The sequence below is a fragment of the Homarus americanus genome, unplaced genomic scaffold (genome assembly GCF_018991925.1).
Source record: "Homarus americanus isolate GMGI-L3 unplaced genomic scaffold, GMGI_Hamer_2.0 scaffold24694, whole genome shotgun sequence".
In the NCBI taxonomy this organism is placed as follows: domain Eukaryota; kingdom Metazoa; phylum Arthropoda; class Malacostraca; order Decapoda; family Nephropidae; genus Homarus; species Homarus americanus.
This window is the reverse complement of record NW_024732780.1, coordinates 9,368,189-9,384,798: the sequence shown is the minus strand read 5'-3', so window position 1 is coordinate 9,384,798 and position 16,610 is coordinate 9,368,189. Positions and strand designations below refer to the sequence as shown.

The 16,610-nt window shown below is 41.3% G+C and overlaps 1 protein-coding gene across 4 annotated transcripts in view; it reads left to right on the top strand.

Annotated features, from left to right (window-relative positions):
- Window positions 1–16,610, top strand: part of LOC121869083 (disheveled-associated activator of morphogenesis 1-like) — a 113,159-nt gene that overhangs the window by 23,199 nt on the left and 73,350 nt on the right. The gene's annotated exons all lie outside the window — the stretch shown is intronic.

Here is a 16,610-nt window from a genome sequence, read left to right as displayed (position 1 = left end):
GACTAAATCAGCAAATCTTTAATAAAAACAGTAATAAAAAAAATAAAAAAATTAGTAAACATTAAATACTAAATAAAAACAAATTTAAAGTAGAAAGAAAATTTAAGAGGAAACGAAAGAAATCACAAAAGAAAATGATACACAAAGTTCTTACACTAAACTCCTGAATATAAATTAGGACCCAACTCACCACCTTCAAGTACTCCAGTCAACACCCGAACATTGTTGACATTCTTGGCGGGCCAGAGAAAGTCTTACTCTTGAACTCTCCTCCTCCTTCACCCCTTCCTCCTTCCCTCCTCCCTCACCCCTTCCCTACCCCCCCCTTTCCCCCCCTCACCCCCCTTTAACTTCCCCTCAACCCCCTTTAACCCCCTCAACCCCCTTTTTTCCGGGAGATGTGGCAGCGAGAGAGTGAAAACCTTCCCGTAATTAGTGGTTCATGTTTACCACTGATGGGGACGACACAGTACCTCCTCCTGGATGGTGACATTGTATGTGTATTGTGATGATGTGTATGTTGTATGTCATTGTGAATGTTGTCTTGTGGTTGTATGTTGTGAATGTTGTAGAGGTTATGTAGATGTGGGTTATGGTTGTTGAGTTCTCCTTGTCTTCTTTCTTCCTTCTCTTTCTCATCCTTCTCCACCTCTCCCTCTCCTCTTCCTCCCTCCTCCTTCCTTCTCCTCCTCTACCTCCCTCCTCCTTCCTCTTCTTCCCTCCTTCCTTCCTCTCCTCCTCCTTCCTTCTCCTCCTCTACCTCCCTCCTCCTTCCTCTTCTTCCCTCCTCCTTCCTCTCCTTCTTCCCCTCTCCTCCTTCCTCCCTCCTCCTTCCTCTTCTTCCCTCCTTCCTTCCTCTCCTCCTTCCCCTCTCCTCCTTCCTTCCTTCCTCTTCCTCCTCTCCTTCCATATAAGGTGTATCTGTGTCAGGTAAAAGTAGACATTTGTTCACTGTCTTGAGAGTGAGAGTGGATTGACAGGTCTGGCCACCCCCTCCCCACCCCCCCACCCCCCCCCCCTCTCAGGTCACCCCTTCTCTCTCACTCTCTCACACCTGTCTCTCTTATACCTGTCTCTCACACCTGTCTCACACCTGTCTCTCTTATACCTGTCTCTCTCACACCTGTCGCATTCCAATCTGTCTCTCACACCTGTCTCTCACACCTGTCTCGCACTCACACCTGTCTCTCTCACACCTGTCTCTCTCACACCTGTCTCTCTCACCTGTTACTCACACTAATGGTGTTATGGGTTAAGTTGGATTAAGTTAATTTAGGTTAGGTTAAGTTAGGTTAGGTTAAGTTGGATTAGGTTAAGTTGGATTAGGTTAAGGTAGGTTAGATTAGGTTAGGTTAAGGCAGATTTGGTTGGGTTAGGTTAAGTTAGGTCAGATTAGGTTAGTTTGAAATATGTTAAATAAAGTTAAATTAGATCAAGATGAATTACATTGGCCTGACTCGACCAATCACAAGCCTCCTTTTATTTAACCCGGTTTTAAGCTTAGAGTGACTAGACTTAAGCTTGTCTACTTATATACGGGTCAAGTAAATGTTCCCAGAAAGAAGTTGATTAAAGCTGGTTATTGAGTTTTTAGTTTTATTAATTTTTTTGTTTTTGTTTTTCTCAACGTGGGGTTAAAGTTTGGTCAGTAGGTGATATTTAATACAACTTTTACCTGGTGGGGGATACAATCTCTCTCTCTCTCTCTCTCTCTCTCTCTCTCCTCCTCTTCCTCTTCCTGCTCCTCCTCCTCTTCCTCTTCCTCCTCTCAGATCTACTTTCGACATACGATTAATATATTTTTTTTGTTAATTCTAATGATGAATGTGTGTGTGTGTGTTGTCTATGTAGGTTTTGTATACCATGTACGTATTTCAGTCTTCAGGACAACATAGAGTTAACCCACAAAATGTCATTAAGCCAAAAATCCTCGTGTTAACAATAGCCCAAAACAGCTCTCATGACACTGTTGTTTACATGTGTATGGAGGTGTTCATGCCCACTGTATCGTTTTGAGTTGGGGAGAGAGGAGGGGGAGGGGTTGGGGAGGAGGAGGGGAGGGCTGGGGAGGAGGAGTGGGGAGGGAAGGAGGAGAGGTGGGAGGAGTCAGAGGAGAGGAGTCTGGGGAGAGAGGAGTCTGGGGAGGGCTGGGGAGGAGAGGAGTCTGGGGAGGGTTGGGGAGGAGAGGAGTCTGGGGAGGTTGGGGGAGGAGAGGAGTCTGGGGAGGGGCTGGGGAGGAGAGGAGTCTGGGGAGGTTGAGAGAGGAGTATAGAGGTTGGGGAGGAGAGGAGTCTGGGGAGAAGGGGAGTATGGGGAGGAATATTAATCACGTGAAACTTTAATAATATTACTCAAAATATTTCCCGGATAATTTGAAAAAAAGTTGCCAGATGTCGCTATATTTATATTTAATTCAGTAAAAAAAAATAATAATAACCATAACGATATTATTCTTTAACGACCAAGATCAATGTAAACTGACAGTAAGAATGTAGACAGTTTACCGAGATAGTAATTACTTAGACAATATAATTATGAGACGTACTAGACTATGCCTGAAATTAATGCCGGATGTCGCCTATTATAAGTATTCTATATAATCGTCATTTAATATCATTTATAGAGCGTAATAATGATAAGGAACAACTAAGAATATATTAAACTGATACTAAAGATATAAAATTATGTTATATAGAACAAAAGAGAAACGTAATCTGTTAAATTCTGTCAGATGTCGCTACCAGTCCCTTTAGTTGACGTGTTGATAATGGGACATCTATTGTGGACGTCCATCTGTTTTGTCGCTTTTTAATACAACTTTCTCCTACAGAATGTCTCTCTCGTGTCTCTCTGCTCGCTTTACATATATATCTTCACGTAGAGATAGTTAGGGAGGAGTTTGAGGTATTTTTTGTATAGTATTTAGCTGTTATTTGTCACCTAGCTGGAGTGTGTTGGTATTGCGTTCGTATGACTGGTGACTGGCCAAGGGAAAAAAGTCATGGGAAAGAAGTCATAGGAAGTCATGAGATAGAAATTATAGGGAAAAATGATAGGGAAAAAATTATAAGAGATGGGAAAATTCACGGGGAATAAATTTTGAGAAATCGGGAAAAAAGTCAAGAATTAGGTGACTTTTATATCTTTTTTTTCTCTGAGATTTTTCCTATAATCATGAAGAGAGAGAGAGAGAGAGAGAGAGAGAGAGAGAGAGAGGGAGAGAGAGAGAGAGCAGTAATATACAGGAGTGTTGACTATCCCTCTCCCTCCCTCTCCTCCCACCCCCTCCCCATCCCTCCCTACCCCTCTCACCCCCTCCCCAAGTCTCTCTCCCCTCTTTCATGCCATTGTGTGTGTCGAGGTAGCGAGGGGAGAGGAAAGAGATAATGAGAAAGGAAAGGGGAAAGAGAGAGAAAGAAAAGAGGGAAGGTGAGGGGAAAGGGAAGAAAGTAAGGGACAAGAAAGAGGGAAGTGAGGGGAAAGGGAAGAAAGTAAGGGACAAGAAAGAGGGAAGTGAGGGGAAAGGGAAGAAAGTAAGGGACAAGAAAGAGGGAAGTGAGGGGAAAGGGAAGAAAGTAAGGGACAAGAAAGAGGGAAGTAAGTGAGGGGAAAGGGAAGAAAGTAAGGGACAAGAAAGAGGGAAGTGAGGGGAAAGGGAAGAAAGTAAGGGACAAGAAAGAGGGAAGTGAGGGGAAAGGGAAGAAAGTAAGGGACAAGAAAGAGGGAAGTGAGGGGAAAGGGAAGAAAGTAAGGGACAAGAAAGAGGGAAGTGAGGGGAAAGAAATAGGAAATGAAAGAAACTACTGAATCTTGAGGTCAAAGTTCATCATCGAGGTCAATATTAGTGAGAGATGACCTTTGACCCTGAGGAATAAGGGTCAAAATATCCCTATAACCTGGATATTGACCTGTAGAAGAAGATAGTGGAAACCATTTGTCATTATCCTGAGTCGTTTTCGAGTTATGGATGAATAAAGTTGACCAAAAGTTAAAGAAAACGGTGTCAGGGTGTTAAAGAAAACGGTATTGGGGGTGACTTAAACAGATAAAAATTAACGTTATTAAGAGAAGAAAACCGTATACAGTCTCGACCAATGATAACCGCGTTACAATTCTCACCCACAATAACAATTGGCCAATTAGAAAGAACTCCCGTACCACCCTAGAGTATTCGGACTCCAACTCTCCTCACGGTATTCCTTTGTATATACCTTGAGGGCCAATCACATTCTTCTTAACTCGCTCTAGCCAATCAAAATTAACTATGGGAAGACTTGTTGCCAGGTGTCACTAGCCACGACCGCCAGATACGTCATAGGCGGGACCCAGTTCACACCCTCAGTTATGGCTTGTGTGTCATCAAGGGAGGTCACACTCTCTCAGGGTAGATGACACGGTAGATTGGGTACCTAATATTGATACAAATTAGCGAAGGAAAACATAACTGAACTTTATAACGAAAAGCCAATTACAGATTTTTTTTAAACTAATCTCTTTTCTGTGAATTATTTAAGTGACTACAAAAATTAAGTAGAGCTATTAATTTATTTTAAGGCATCTATAATGTAATACCGACTAATGAAATGTGATTATAACAGTAATTACGATTATTTTTATGTGGAAAAAATATGTAAGCTCTCTCTCTCTCTCACCACCTCTCTCTCTCTCTCACCACCATCTCTCTCACCACCATCTCTCTCTCACCACCATCTCTCTCACCACCATCTCTCTCTCACCACCATCTCTCTCACCACCATCTCTCTCTCTCACCACCATCTCTCTCTCACCACCATCTCTCTCTCACCACCATCTCTCTCACCACCATCTCTCTCACCACCATCTCTCTCTCACCACCATCTCTCTCTCACCACCATCTCTCTCACCACCATCTCTCTCACCACCATCTCTCGGCCTACTGTGGTAAACCTTGACACTGAGACATTGCCGACTTTCCCTCCACCAGTCCACTGTTGAACATCTCACACCGGATATTTGCATTAACTTGTCTTTTTCGCTATTTTCTTATTGGGAAGTAATGTTTTTTTGTGTTTTATATTGTTTTAATTGCGAAATAGAGTTACTTTTGTATTGTGTGGAATTTTGATTTGTGTGAGTGTTAAGTAAATTAGGAAGGTGTTATTAAGCGGTGTGTGTTGGTTATCTGATTCTGGTTTATACGACTACTCGGCATTACTTATTTTTAGCTGTGGTTTAATTTGTTTTAGTTTAATATCTTTTTAGTTGGGTTGAAGGATAAATGTTATGGTGATAGGCCACGATTATTTGTATTCGGTAGAGTTTAAAGGTGATGATGCGTTTAAACGGTATGTCTAGTGAAGCTTCGTGATTGGCCGGCTGCCGTAGCGTTGTCATGGTAACGGAGGAGTGAGTCACGCTAAACCCCGCCCACCTCACCGCCACAACAAATCTCTAAATATTTTACAAATCTCACCTTTTATAAACAACTAGATGCTATACAACATTCCAATATATTTAAAAATACCATTCTATCATTCCTTCACCTGATAGATGATAAACAAGAAGTAGACGTTGCTGTAAAAGAGATTTACAGGGGTATACAGGTGAAAGCTACACTGCCTCTCTCTCTCTGGTCCAAGCAGCTTCCGGTGTGTTACCCACAATAATGAAAGAACTTTTTTCTGCGTAATTTCTCTGGTTGATGGCGCCGGCTGGTTAGGTGCGACAGCTGGGAGGGTTTTGTGTGTAGTGTTTCACTGGGTGTTATACATTATGGCGCTTTCGTGAGAGAAAACACACACACACACACACACGTTTTAACATGTCTCGATATATTCCACAATATTTAACTATTCTGCCATACCAAACTTGGTTACATTGAATAATAATAAAACAATATTTGCAAATTACACATTCCAAAATAGAAGTTTTCCACCAATCACATTTCAGGACGCTATCATTCTGCCAAATTCTAAAATAGATATGCTAGGCCTCACCATTTCCTCTAATATGTCATGGAAGCCACACGTCCTCAACATTACTAAAGCTGCCTCCCGAAAGCTGGGAATGCTGTACAGATGCCGTAGCTACTTCACTCCTGAGCAGTTGCTTCAAGTTTATAAGGGATTCATTCGTCCTAACTTGGAGTACTGCTCTCATATCTGGGGTGGCTCTTCTTCCGTCCAACAGTTAGATAGGGTGGAATCAAAGGCATTTCGTCTTATTAATTCTCCTCCTTTAGTCGACAATCTCTCTCCCCTTTCTCTTCACCACAATGTTGCTTCACTCTCTCTCTCTTTTACAGGTACTTTAACGGGCAATGTTCAGTGGATTTGGCATCCTGTGTACCGCCGGCAAGGCCGAGGGCTCGTAACACTCGTCTTGCCCACCGTTTCTCTGTGGATGTCGGTCACACTATTATAACCCGTCATAGTACATCCTTCTTTCCTCACACAGCCAAACTGTGGAATGCTCTGCCTTCTTCTGTGTTTCCGTACTCATACAATCTGTCTCACTTTAAAAAGATGGTTTTCCGGCCTCTTCGTGGTGTAGATTAATATAGTCTTTTCCTATTCTATTTTTAATTTCTTTTTACTCTTATTTTTTCGCCCCCCAGGCCCCGTTGTGGGTCAATGACCTGTGGGCTATTCCCCGTAATATATATATTAATCATTCTTCCTTACACTATACTCATTCTACCAGACACTATGCAGTTAATCCCTCCCAAATAATCTACCTTAGTTTACCCATTATCTACTTAGTATTCATATTCTACCTTTCTTGGCCTATATTGTATATAGTTTACCCTAGTCTACCCAGTTTACCCTAGTCTACCCAGTTTACCATAGTCTACCCAGTTTACCATAGTCTACCCAGTTTACCCTAGTCTACCCAGTTTACCATAGTCTACCCAGTTTACCCTAGTCTACCCAGTTTACCCTAGTCTACCCAGTTTACCATAGTCTACCCAGTTTACCCTAGTCTACCCAGTCTACCCAGTTTACCAGCCCTAGTCTACCCAGTTTACCATAGTCTACCCAGTTGGCAGTTTACCCTAGTCTACCCAGTTTACCCTAGTCTACCCAGTTTACCCTAGTCTACCCAGTTTACCATAGTCTACCCAGTTTACCCTAGTCTACCCAATTTACCCTAGTCTACCCAGTTTACCCTAGTCTACCCAGTTTACCATAGTCTACCCAGTTTACCCTAGTCTACCCATAATTTAGCCCAATGTAGCCATAACTATACTAAATTGAAAACTCTTCCCTGATATAATTCAGTCCGTCACTCTCCCACCAACGCCCAATCCGGTCTAAATTATGACCAGTTATTTATAATTCATACGTGTATGATAATTACCATTGCATTCGACGGTAAAAAGGGATAATTGGGTGGTTTGTGGAGGATGGAAGAGGCAAAAAATGCATTAAATTATGGTACAGAAAAGTGATTTGTCGTACGGAAATTGGATGATGCAATTTTACTCTTGCCACATCTGGGAGAGCGCCACGACGCGGGCAGCTGGTGGAGCACGGGCCTGGCGTTGGTGCCCCGGGCACGGTTAATGGTGCGCCATATATCACCTATAGATGTAGACTGGTCAATAGAAGAAGCCAAATCAAACCACTGCTTCTCTCGTGCGAGATTCATGGCAGATTGGAGCTCTTTATTTGTGCGCATCAGGAAGCGCAGAGCAACAGGGGAGCTGGGAGATCACTCCCATTGGTCAGCTGCTAGTTGGTGCCATACTCGGATAGAGTTAACATGAGGCTGCTGTAATGGATGAGAAAGATAGAGACGGGAAGAAGAGAAAGATTATGGTAATTATTATAATCGGTGTGTGAGAGAAATAGAGAGGATTACACACACAGAGGTGAACAGAGGTGAGCAGTGGTGAACAGTGCTTAAGTCAGTGAGAACAACTCAACAGTAACAGTCGTACCCAAGTTAACCTTCACACAGTGAGGTCCCAAGTACCCAGTGATAACGGCCCGCGAGACCCAGCAACAACCAGCGATGTGTTAATCCGTCTACGATAGGAAGGCCTAAGACCAAATCTCACTCATATAATACCATCTGTGAGGGAATTACTACACCACATGAGGCCCCTCATAACACCATCTGTGAGGGAATTACTACACCACGTGAGGTCCCTCATAACACCATCTGTGAGGGAATTACTACACCACGTGAGGTCCCTCATAACACTATCTGTGAGGGAATTACTACACCACGTGAGGCCCCTCATTACACCATCTGTGAGGGAATTACTACACCACGTGAGGTCCTCATAACACCATCTGTGAGGAATTACTACCACACCACGTGAGGTCCCTGTGATAACACCATCTGTGAATTACTACACCATGCCCTCATAACACCATCTGTGAGGTTACTACACCACGTGAGGCCCCTCATAACACCATCTGTGAGGGAATTACTACACCACGTGGTCCCTCATAACACCATCTGTGAGGGAATTACTACACCACGTCAGGTCCCTCATAACACCATCTGTGAGGTAATTGTGAGGTAATTACTACACCACGTGGTCCCTCATAACACCATCTGTGAGGGAATTACTACACCACGTGGTCCCTCATAACACTATCTGTGAGGAATTACTACCACGTGAGGCCCTCATAACACCATTTTGTGAGGGAATTTACACCACGTGGTCCCTCATAACACTATCTGTGAGGAATTACTACACCACGTCAAGTCCCTCATCACACCATCTGTGAGGTAATTACTACACCACGTGGTCCCTCATAACACTATCTGTGAGGAATTACTACACCACGTCAAGTCCCTCATCACACCATCTGTGAGGTAATTACTACACCACGTGGTCCCTCATAACACTATCTGTGAGGAATTACTACACCACGTGAGGCCCCTCATAACACCATCTGTGAGGAATTACTACACCACGTGAGGTCCCTCATAACACCATCTATGAGGTAATTACTACACCACGTGGTCCCTCATAACACCATCTGAGGGAACTACTACACCACGTGAGTTCCTCCTAACACCATCTGGGAGGGAGTTACTACACTACGAGTTTGCTGTTCAACACCTACATTAATCTGTATGTTCACTGTGTGTTCCTTTACCTTTCTCTAATGAAGGCTTTTGTTAAACCACCAATGTATGTAATAAGTCATTTATGTCCAATGTATATTTTCAGCCTTCGGGCGGCAGAACTTTTTCAATAAACCGTTAATTATTATTATTATTATTAATATTATTATTATTATTATTATTACACACACACACACACACACACACAGAGTCTCGGGATAAAAGTGAAGGTATAATACAGTGACTGGGTGAGTGAGGTGATCCTTCGGCCGCCTCACTGAGCCCTGCTGGTTCAGGGGCTGAGGCTAAACTCATTCAAAATGACGCTAAAATTTACTTCCCAATATTATTTTTTGAACAAGTAAATATATATGTGAATAACTGTCTATACCGATAAATATATAAGTAAATATAAATCGAAGAAAATATAAAAGTGAATATTTGAATAATGAAATGAACTAGTGTTTACATAACAAACACCAGTCAGTATTTTTGTACAAATAAGGAAGATTAAGTATCTTTGGACGTCGTGCTAGTTATTACGTGGTGACTTAAACATTTGTCTGTTTTAGTTATTATTTTTGTAAATGAAAATTTACAAAGCCTGGAGTACATTTTGACTGTTGAGAGTAATTCAGTCAGGTCTTGACCCTGGGGGTGAAGTCACTGTTCACTGCCACGCAGGACACAGGTTCATACACAAAGAAATACAACATATTCTTTAACAGTATATATAGGTCAGAGTCATGTGGGTGATGTCACTGTTCACTGCCACGCAGGACAGAGGTTCATACACAAAGAAATACAACATATTCATTAACAGTATATATAGGTCAGAGTCATGTCACTGTTCACTGCCACGCAAGACAGAGGTTCATACACAAAGAAATACAACATATTCATTAACAGTACATATTGGTCAGAGTCATGTGGGTGATGTCACTGTTCACTGCCACGCAGGACAGAGGTTCATACACAAAGAAATACAACATATTCATTAACAGTATATATAGGTCAGAGTCATGTGGAAGATGTCACTGTTCACTGCCACGCAGGACAGAGGTTCATACACAAAGAAATACAACATATTCATTAACAGTATATATAGGTCAGAGTCATGTGGGAGATGTCACTGTTCACTGCCACACAGGACAAAATACCTAAGACTCTACACCGGAGACGCTCCCTCCGACCATCCCGTGGTGCTGTAAACAGTACTTGGCAGGAGAGGTTTAAAGGAGGGATGATGCTCATTACGATCAAGTCTTTGTTTATCACTTTACAATGCCATACAATTACTGTGCAACAATTAATTGTTCCAACAACACAAAAAGGAACAGAGATGGTGGTACAGAGTGTAGCCAAGAGTTGTTCAATACTGTTGATAAATTCTTGGAAGAGGGATATGATCTGTGTCATGTCACTGGCGGGGGGTTGTGGGGGGGGGCACCGGTGGGAGCACAAGGCCTCTCGGCGTCAGAGTAGAGACGAGGAGGAGGCCCAGTAGTTGTTGAGTTATGAGACAGCCGGGACTGCTGTGTTGCAGCCAGGTGAGGCCAGGCAGGGGCAGGTGTTGTTGAAGAAGGCGTTGCTGGAGACAGAGGGGATGCAGAGGGAGGTGGCCCGGTAGACTGGGGGAGGCGTTGTGGTAGACGTGGCCTTCGGGGAGGCTTTTCCCCTGGGACAGACGGGCGATTGGGGCATTACTGTGAGTCAGCATTGTGTCGGCCACCACAGTTACAACACCTGGGGTCAACCACATAGCCCACACCACCCCCATTAAGGTGGTCTTTGATTTTCTGGGCACAGGCGGCGGAGTTATGGTTACGTGAACAGAGGTGACATCTGGGATGATCACGTCGGCAGCAGGCAGTGAAGGTGTGACCCCAATGGGAACAGATAACACAAAATGCAGGCCCCGGATGATAGGGTTCTGCACCAAGTGGAGGGAGGACTGGGTGGGCCTCCCCAGTGGTTGGGCATTCCCTTCCCTTCCACTTGACAATGACAGCAGCCTTGTGTGCAGCACACTTTCTGAGGAGGAGTAGGCCGTTGGGATTACACTTGCCCAGTCCATTTCTCCCTGTGGTTCCCTGCCAAATGTCAGCATCTCTGCCAACTCTGGCATTGGAGTCACCAAGGAGCACAACCTTGTCTTCTCTGGGGATAGAGGTTAGCATTCTGTCAAGGTCGGCATAAAAGGCCTCCATGATGTCATCCTCTGCATCCACTGTTGGGGTGTATCCACTGATGAAGAAGGCATAACGTGAGTAATTCAGTGAAACTCAAAGCGTCACGAGGTGTGCGTTGATCCCAATGGGCATTTCAGTTAGTCTGTGTAGGATGCGTTGGCAAATGATAAAGCCAACTCCATAAATGCGGTTTCTCTCTGCAGCAGGGTTACCCTTCCAGAAGAAGGTATAGCCAGAACCCCGATCTGTGAGTTGACCCTCGTCTGGGAGCTGAGACTCACTAATGGCTGCTATGTTGATGTTATACCTAGCCAGCTCTTTTGCCACAAGGGCAGTTCTTCTTTCAGGACGCTCATTTGTGCCTGTGTCCAGAAGGGTCCTGACACTCCATGTAGCGACCATAAAAGGTTGTATCGTTTGATTTTGTTTGGATCTGTGATTTTGATTGTGTTTTTGACCACACACACACACACACACACACACACACACACACAGTAAGATAAATGTTGACCGGAAATGTTATACAGGTACTGTAATTTTTAATATTATCTTTGTTTTTTAAGTTCGTTTATTCGTACTTGTTGTAGTTGATAATTTATTGTACATTGGTTAAGTAGAGCTGATATGTAAACACCATTGGAGCAGATATCAACCCTAGGTAGATCTTCTTCAGTTCATCTTAATTCACACTTTAAACATATTGTGTTGTCTAATGGTAGACCCTGCTGCCATATGGCATCACGAAAACCAGGTCCAAGTCCCAGGTTGCTCATCTGACTTCCTGCCTCATTTGTACACAATTGCAGGGTCTCAGCGGTCTCTCTTACTATTGACAACACAACACACATACTGTATAGCGTTTCTCACTCTTGATTTATTTTGTATTATTATTATTATTATTATTAGTTTTATTGTTATCATTTTGTTATTAATTTTTAATAATAATAATAATAATAATAATAATAATAATAATAGTTATTATTATTATTAAATTTTCGTCCTCCAGTCCATGATGTGGGTCAATGACCTGTGCCCAGGTGGGCTAATCCCCGCAAAAAAGGGGGGAGGGGGAGGGGGGAGTATATCATTATGTAAATGCATAAAATTTTGATTCATTCCACATACTTCTGTCACGTCAACAAATATTTCACATCATACACCAACAACTTGTGGGAAATATATACACAAAAATAGAATATGGCTGACAGTTGTTATGCGTGTACAAGAGACCGTGTGTAATTATATAGGTATTTTAGTTTGTCAATAGAGATGAATAAATCTAAATCTTGAAATTGTAAAGAATACGAACTTTTATTGTCTTGCGAGACATACTGTATAAATATGAAACTTGTATAACTGCTGTAGAAACCTATGTATATTAATTGTATTTATTCTCATATTGTAAATAGAAATAAAATAGTGAACTTGTTGATACAGCAGAAAAAAACAGAAAATACAAGACTGAGAAATAAACGAACTGATAAATAAACACGCTTCTTCTCTCTCAATGGTCGATCATTCCGAGCCAATTCTCGATGTTAGAATAAAACTAAAAACAAAATCACTGTTTTGAAATTGAGAAAAAATAGCATAATTATCATGACGTCAGCTAAAAAAAGACGCAACATTATATAACTCTAAAAATAATAAAAATGTTAAATGAGTTAACTTTTTCTTTGTCGTTTCTATAAATAAAATATAGTTACACTCTTGCGTTGGGTGAAATATTTGGACTGATTTACCTCTCTGTCAATTGCTGTCTGTGTGTGTGTGTATTTATATATCTGTCTACTTAGTTATTTCTCTATTGTATCTACCTGTCTACTTATCCATATGCCTGTTTAAGGGACCGTTTTAGGGTAACTGCCAGAATTAGGGTCAGTTTTAAGGCAGCTGTTAGTCTCTCAGGGTTCCCCCAAACGAGTCGCCCCAAATTCTCTCAAGATTAGATTAGACTACCAAAGAGGGGGCTAGTTTATTGTGCATCTCAAGAGAAAGGAAATTCGTGTGAAGGCCGGTTAAGGGTCAAAGGTCACGGGGACTCAACCTGTCATCTGGGTCAACACTTCTCCACTGTGCAACCCGGAAACCTTTGACCTCCCCCCCCCTCCCCCTCCACCTCCTCCCTCCGGTTATTTCCCGGTTGTAATCAAGCTTGGTGGTGACATATGCCCCTCTGGCTTCTGGTGTTGGTAAGAAGTGCAATACCTGTACTTAAGTGGATGTTAACAGAGAATATACACGGTTATACACTACATATATACACGGTTATACACTACATATATACACGGTTATACACTACATATATACGCGGTTATACACTACATATATACACGGTTATACACTACATATATACACGGTTATACACTACATACATACACGGTTATTTACAACATACACGTTCACACACACACACACACACACTAGCCAAGAACACTCAGGTACACATAACTTCACACAGAAACAAAAGTCAGGTCTTAAAACATGCATCCCCTACAGGTAACCTTGCATAACGACCCAAATAACTGTCACACATGAATTACATAACGTTGTTGACATATATTACTGTAATGCAACAAGTGTAAGCTGGTGTATTTGTGTGGTGAACGCGTAAAATTTATCACACAGAGGATATTAACTTTGTATTAATCTATACTTAAAACAACACATCATTAACTGTTGTCTGTTCTGTATGTATGTATGTGAGGTGGTACGTGTGTGTGTGTGTGTACTTGAGCACGTACACACAGAAAAACACACACATCAAACACATACCTACACACACAAATCAAACACGTACCATCTCACATACACACACACACACACGGGGACACGTAATAATCAGTGTCACAGAACCAGTCAGTGACACACACACACACACACACTGACTGGCCGCCCTCTGACTGTTTTCTCTCACCAAGATCACTCGCCAAGATCACTCACCAAGATCACGTATGGAAGCCTTCCCCCCTGAAGTGTTATCATAGAAATATTCTTTATATTGATACGAGGAAACAGTTATAAGGTTGTCAGTTCTCTCTCTCTCTCTCTCTCTCTCTCTCTCTCTCTCTCTCTCTCTCTCTCAGTTGTTGAAATACAGTAATACCTTTTATCATTAACTTTATGGAGCATTATATAACATTAATGTACACAGCAAAGCAATTACATTATCTAAACATGACACTTGTTTTAGGTGTGTGTGTGTGTGTGTGTGTGTGTGTGTGTGTGTTTGTGTTTGTGTTACTTAGCCGTTCAAGTGGTCAGTCTGTTCTGTGATGTTTGGTTAGGTTAGGTTAGGAAAGGCTAGGTTAAATTAGATTAGGTTAGGAAAGGCTAGGTTAAATTAGGTTAGGTTAGGAAAGGCTAGGTTAAATTAGGTTAGGTTAGGAAAGGCTAGGTTAAATTAGGTTAGGTTAGGAAAGGCTAGGTTAAATTAGGTTAAGTTAGGAAAGGCTAGGTTAAAAGGCTAGGTTAAATTAGGTTAGGTTAGGAAAGGCTAGGTTAAATTAGGTTAGGTTAGGTTAGGTTAGGTTAAATTAGGTTAGGTTAGGAAAGGCTAGGTTAAATTAGGTTAGGTTAGGTTAGGTTAGGTTAAATTAGGTTAGGTTAGGAAAGGCTAGGTTAAATTAGGTTAGGTTAGGTTAGGTTAGGTTAGGTTAAATTAGGTTAGGTTAGGAAAGGCTAGGTTAAATTAGGTTAGGTTAATATTACTCTGTAGTTCCCTGTACCTGGAACTTTCACTAAATCAATTTCTAGTGGAAAAAGATTAACGTTTGGTGAAAGCAGCGGGCGATGATTAGTTGGGTTCTTCACTACCAAGGCCCACAAACACGTCCGCCTTGGTCAAACGTGAGGGAATAGTGTGATGTCTCGCCCTCCTTATTATTAGTGATTCCAATAACAATAACATCTACTGGGTCACTTCATCCCTTTGAGATGTATTAATGTTTTTTTTTGTATCTCAATAAACGTATCAATCAATCAATCAATAACATCTACAAGTTTTAAAAGATCTTCTCTTGATGTTGAAGTTTAGATCTGAATAAAATAATGATAATAACAACAACTATAATAAACACAATAAAAACAACTACAAGAAAAATAACAATAATAACAACTATAACAACCAAACAAAAATAACAAGAAAATAACAACGCAAACTAGAAAAAACATCAATAATAACAAAACCACCATACTATTTAACCTAACTAATTTATAGATAATAATTAAATATATATATATGCTGTAAATATTATCTGTATTCATTTTTTTTATACATTATCTCATCATCTCGATTTTATTTCCGGGTTTCTCCAAAAATTCGTAACCGGAAGAGAATAGTTAAGCTCTGAGGTGTCTGGTCCATGGCGCCAGTGTTCTTGTGCACACCGCTGACGACTCCCGTGCTAGCTTACTGTAGCACCTGCTGACTCACCGCTGCTGACTGTACTGCTGACGGGACGTGTGTGTGTGTGTGTGTGTACGTAGAGGAATGTCTGTGTGTATGAGTGGAGGTGTGTATGTATGCGTGGAAGGTGTGTGTGTGTGTGTGTATGGTGGAGGTGTTTGGTGTGTATTATGTGCGTAAAAGAATGTGTGTATGAGTGGAGGTGTGTGTGTGTGTGTGTATGGTGGAGGTTGCGTGTGTGTGTGTGTGTGTGTGTCAGTCACAGCAATCACACACATCAGCCACACGATCAGACGATGAGACAGCCAGGTACCGCAAGATTGGCCCTGTCAGGTGATACCGTCCAGGTGTATCGTGGAGTGATATCGTCTCCAGGTGTAATGCAGAGTAAAATAGTCAAGGTGTGAAGTAACCAAACCTAACCTAACCTAACCTAACCTAACCTAACTTAACCTAACCTAACCTAACCTAACCTAACTTCACTTTGTTGTAGATAATAATTCGTTATTCATTACTGTTAGGTAGTCGTAATTATAGTTGTCAAATTATTGGTAATTATTAATAACTTCAATAATTGTTTTACCTGTAGTTTTAATTAGTTTTAGTACGTTATTATAGTTATTTTACATAGAGGTAAGTTATTGTTTCAGATGATATTAATTGAGCTCCTTGTGCCTGTGTTAGTTGGCGCTATTAACATTATTATATTTGGGTTCATATACAGGCATTTGCTATTGTTTCTCTTACAAATAGTCATAATTAAGTTCTTTTGTTAGTGAATTTTGTTATTTTGTCATTGTTATTGTTTTAGGTATTCTTAATTACGTTTTTGTTCATGTATTTTTATGTTTAATTATTACACTACGTTAGTTATAATACTGCTATTGTTTTTTTTTGTATTTACTATTGTTCAGCTATAAATACTATTCATTATATTCTTTGTT